This window comes from Salvelinus alpinus, chromosome 7 (genome assembly GCF_045679555.1).
Source record: "Salvelinus alpinus chromosome 7, SLU_Salpinus.1, whole genome shotgun sequence".
Classification (NCBI taxonomy): Eukaryota; Metazoa; Chordata; class Actinopteri; order Salmoniformes; family Salmonidae; genus Salvelinus; species Salvelinus alpinus.
Genome location: NC_092092.1, coordinates 41375146 through 41380704, shown reverse-complemented (window position 1 = coordinate 41380704; position 5559 = coordinate 41375146). Strand labels below are relative to the sequence as shown.

Below are 5559 nucleotides of genomic sequence, written 5' to 3'. Positions count from 1 at the left end.
ATGGCTGAGGAGGCAGAACCTACAGTGGATCAGCACATACGTTTTTATTGATTGCTACACTAAGGGATGGTACATTTCATGCTAACATCATGCTTTTATTTGTGTTTGGAGCTAGAATGTTAGCAAGCTAAATTACCCCTGCCTCGAGCTAAGAGCTCGTGGGGGAGCTAAGCCCCCCGTGGGGCATTTAAGCCCTGAACAATACCTAGCCAGTCGCATGCAAGCAACAACGCAGCTAACTTGGCTAGTCTTGTGAGCTAGCGACCTAGCTAGTTAACTAGGTAGTCTTGTTGGGTGTTAGCTTGCATAACTGATATATGTATAATTGTAAGGGACACCATGTTTTATGGATATTATTTACATTTACAGAGTAGGTGAGCTCCATTCCTGACAGGCTGATCAGATTCAATTTCAGCCTCAGAGCTTGATCAGATTTAGGATTATCAACCTGTTTCATATGTAAAGCTCCTTGCAGGCATTTTAGCAGTCAGTGCATTATGTATATGATCAAAAGTGAGTGTGCTCTATTGCTGGCAGTCTGATTAGATTCAATAGCAGCCTCAGAGGCTGATAAGTCAGGATGCCGCCTTGTAGGCTGTTTGCAAGGAGCCTTACATATCAAACAGCCTACAAGGCAGCATCCTGATTTATCAGCCTCTGAGGCTGCTATTGAATCTGATCACCCTGCCAGGAAGAGCTCACCAACTCTGGATGATATGCATCAGCCTATAAAGCGCTGATAGCTAATCTGCCTGCAAGGAGCCTTACCTAGAAACAGCCTACATAACAGCATCCTGACTAATCAGTCTCTGAGGCTGAAATTGAATCTGATTAGCCTGTCAGGAATGGAGCTCACCCACTGTCAATTTGAATATTATCCACAAAACATGAAGTGTCCCTTGTAATTATACTCATATCAGATATGCAAGCTAACAACCAGCATAGATAACAAGCTAGCTACCTAGCTAGCTCACAAGCCAAGTTCGCTGCGTTGTTTCTTGCATGTGATTGGCTGTGGTCTTGGGGCTGCAAGAAGCCTGGGAGACCGTACAGCCTGTCAGGCATGTTCAGGGCTTAAATGACCCACGAGTTCATTGTGATCAATGCAGCCACAGGGCTCCTTGATGAGGTGGTTATCGTGTATCTGAACAACTGAATGGTTGATGTGTGGTATTTTTGCTTATCTCGTTGATCTCGACAAAACTTATAGTGATCATGAGTTAAATAAGTTGTGATCTCGACATAATGATGGAATAGTTTTTTTATTCTTATGTCCTCTCCTGACTTCGGTACATATCAGTTCAAGCTAAAACTTGGATTGAAATCTGTGCCTTGCGCGCAGCAATAGATATATTTTACTTTTGTAAGTAAACCGGCAGTTAGTTCGGGAGAAGAACGTCAAGGAAATATTTGCTAATTAGCTAACATTAGCCAGCTAACTTGTGTTAGCTGGCTTATTTTAGCTAGCTAACATTAGCTCTCTGGCTATTCCTCCATAGACATGGTAAGTTTTAATTTTTACCTTTTCTAGCTAGCTAGCTAGCTAACATTTTGACATTTTTATATCTGTTTAGTTAATGACAGTAAATGTGTGTATGTGTATGTGTTCTCTCTGTCTGTGTGTGTGTGTGTGTGTGTGTGTGTGTGTGTGTGAGAGAGAGAGAAAGAAACAGAGAGATGATCACAATAACTTTAGAAAACTTTGTCATGTCAACGTTGTCATGCAAGCTGTGAGCATGTGTGTGGGTGTTCTGTGTGAGAAAGGGGTGGGGGGGAAGAGAGATGGTCACAATAACTTATGGAAAAGATTGTCATCATGTCAACATTGTGTCATGCTAACTGTGTGTGTGAGTCAGAGAGTGTGTGTGAGAGAGACATTGTAAACTAGCCTAATCCTTGAAACATGTACCCCCAATATGAATGGGAAGTTTTTCTTGATTCATCAGGGACCCTTGTGTTTTTGTGTGTTTTGTATTTGACAATACATTTTGCATATCCCTGCTCCCCCTCAACACTCATTCTAACGTTACACCTCAACTGCCTTTTTCAATTCTTGATTCTCTTTTTGCAGGAATTTTATAGCTTGGATGGAAGAATGGAGGACGGAACAAAGGGAAGGAGTACAGAAGTTGTCCAGCCTGCTGATTAAGAAATGTAAATAGACAGCAAAACATAGGCTCTCTCTCTCCATTTGTCTTCCTGACTGACAGATTGCTGAGGGGCATCATAGTCAATGTACTTGCGAGGCTAATTTAGTCAAGACCATAGCTAATGGTTAATTAATCAATGTTCGTCTCGGTCTTTACAGTTCCTGAAACGTCAATTACCTGATGCGAGGGGAGAATCTCAATTGCATACTCCTGGCGTCCTCTCTGCTCGCTTCACTCTCAAAACCCATTGGAGGAGAAGATCAGAAGGGAGGGACCGCTGGCTTTCTTATCGAATGGGGTTTGAGAAGGAGGCAAGGAGAGAGGAGAGACAACGTGAAGAGTATGCCATTGAGATTCTCCCATGGCCTCTACAGCACTGCTTGGCCACACACTCAGTTACCTATTCTGCCACATCACAGGGAAAGGAGAGAGCAGAATCACTCCTACTTAAATCCATAGTCATTGACAGTAAGTTGTGAAAATGTTTTTGATACGCTGATCTTCAATGTGTATTGATTCCTACTAAACAGCTTGCTGATTATTAAAGTTCTCTACATCAGGTCTCACTGAGATTGGATTCCCCAAGAGAATTAGCTATTCAGCTGCCCTTCTAATAATATATATTTTTAAAGCAAATAAAATCCTATTTTAATTTGCCTTCTTTTTCAGGTGCTGAAACCTTGTGTCCTGATTCAACAGACACACCGACCTTGGTGAGTCTTGTAAAGTTCCTCCCATTTCTCTTGCTTATTCTTCCTGTCGCTCACTCAAACTCACACACGTGCGCAGTTGGAGAAGTAGAGATTTGTCTATTACATTGATTTCTAACAGGGTTTGTTGCAGGAATGATCAGATGGACACAACTTTTTAAAAAGGAGAATATTTAATTGTCTCTTTACACTCTATCTGGGACAATGTCCTTATCAAGGTGAGACCCAAATGCAGACACAGGAGGCAGCTGGTTGGAGTCTTACAATGTTTATTAATCCAAAGGGACAGGCAAAGGTCAAAACCAGATCAGAGTCCAGGAGGTACAGAGTGGCAGACAGGCTCATGGTCAGGCAGGCACAAAGTCCAGAAACAGGCAAGGGTCAAAACCGGGAGGACTAGAAAAAGGAGAATGCAAAAATCAGGAGAACGGGAAAACCACTGGTTTACTTGGAACATACAAGTGGCTTCGTAAGAAGCATTTCAAGGTCCTGGAGTGGCCTAGCCAGTCTCCAGATCTCAACCCAATAGAAAATCTTTGGAGGGAGTTGAAAGTCCTTGTTGCCCAGCAACAGCCCCAAAACATCACTGCTCTAGAGGAGATCTGCATGGAGGAATGGGCCAAAATACCAGCAACAGTGTGTGAAAACCTTGTGAAGACTTACAGAAAACGTTTGACCTCTGTCATTGCCAACAAAGGGTATATAACAAAGTATTGAGATACACTTTTGTTATTGACCAAATACTTATTTTCCACCATAATTTGCAAATAAATTCATAACAAATCCTACAATGTGATTTTCTGGATTTTTTTTTCTCATTTTGTCTGTCATAGTTGAAGTGTACCTATGATGAACATTACAGGCTTCTCTCATCTTTTTAAGTGGGAGAACTTGCACAATTGGTGGCTGACTAAATACTTTTTTGTATATTATGAAGGATCAAAAGAAATGTACACATTTTTTATCCAACTACTATCTAATTTTGATATCCTCCTAAAATGTTTCAGAGTGATGACCAATGATTTAATGTGCCACTTCAATATGAAGGGACAGAGGAGCAAACATGCCTTTGCTACCACTCCTGGGTGATCCATTGTAGTTGGTAAGTAAATGTGAGCAGTTGAGACATTTGACATAGAAACATTGACATTTTTTGTAGATTCTTTTAAAGATATTTTACTGTGCGTTTCTGTTCTGTCCTGTCCTGCATGCCCACATTATGCCAATCGTTATTTTATTTTCTTCTCTTTTCATACTTACAGTAAGTGTCATGAAAATCCAGAAAACTCAGAAGGTTGATGTGTTTGCGGGGACTCTGGAAAGACAAAACATTTACCCTGACCGCCGAGGACGCAAAGTATGTATATGAGCAAGTTGCTATTTTTTGAAGACATCTCTAAGCTATAACTGCCACACACTTCAACAAGTACCAAATCAAATCAAAGTTTATTGCTCGCGTACACAGATTTGCAGATGTTATCGAAGGTGCAGCAAAATGCTTGTGGGCTCCCGAGTGGCGCAGCGGTCTAAGGCACTGCATCTCAGTGCAAGAGGTGTCACTACAGTCCCTGGTTTGATTCCAGGCTGTATCACATCCTGCTGTGATTGGGAGTCCCATAGGGTGGCTCACAATTGGCACCAGCGTCATCTGGGTTTGGCCGGGGTAGGCTGTCATTGTAAATAAGAATTGGTTCTTAACTGACTTGCCTAGTTAAATAAAGGTTAAATAAAAAATATATATAATTCTAGTTCCAACAGTGCAGTAATAACTAGCAATAATAATATAAAAACAATACACACATAATCCATAATAAAAAAAAAAAAAGTTATATAGGATGAGTGTTCAATGACTATATACATAGGGCAGCAGTCTCGAAGGTGCAGGGTAGAGTACCGGGTTGTAGCCGGCTAGAACAGTGACTAAGGTTCAGGACAGGTTATACATGTCCCAGTCTGTCATCTCAACATGTTTCAAGCTGACCACCATTGTCCCTGTTACCAAGAGCTCCAAAATAACCTGCCCAAATGACTATCGCCCTGTAACACTCACATCTGTAATTATGAAGTGCTTTGAAAGGCTGGTCATGACACACATACAGTACACACCATCATCCCAGATGTCCTACACCCACTCCAATTTGAATATTGCCTAAACAGATAACACCATCTCAATTGCACTTCACACTGCCCTCCCCCACATGGACAAAATGGAAATAACTATACTGAACAAAAATATAAACGCAACAATTTCAACAATTTTACTGAGTTACAGTTCATATAAGGATATCAGTTAATTGAAATAAATTCATTAGCCCCTAATCTATGGATTTCACATGACTGGGCAGGGGCGAAGCCATGGGTGGGCCTGGGAGAGCATAGGCCCACCCACTTGGGAGCCAGGCCCACCCACCGGGGAGCCAGGCCCAGCCAATCAGAATGAGTTTTTCTCCACAAAAGGGCTTTATTAAAGACAGAAATACTCCTCAGTTTCATCAGCGGTCCGGGTGGCTGGTCTCATATGATCCTGCAGATGAAGAAGCCGGATGTGGATGTACTGGGCTGGCGTGGTTACACATTGTTTGCGGTTGTGAGGCCGGTTGGACAATTGCGCGCTCCCTCAAAACTTGAGACATCTGTGGCAATGTGTTGTGTGACAAAACTGCAGATTTTAGTGTCCTTTTATTGTCCCCAGCACAAGG

At 41.9% G+C, this 5559-nt stretch overlaps 1 long non-coding RNA gene across 1 annotated transcript; it reads left to right on the top strand.

Annotated features, from left to right (window-relative positions):
- Positions 1-2070: 2070 nt before the first annotated feature.
- On the top strand, positions 2071-4227 carry LOC139580213 (uncharacterized). The gene is made up of 4 exons (XR_011675997.1): positions 2071-2154; positions 2820-2863; positions 3868-3962; positions 4123-4227. It is a non-coding gene; the product is annotated as an uncharacterized lncRNA (long non-coding RNA).
- Positions 4228-5559: the final 1332 nt, after the last annotated feature.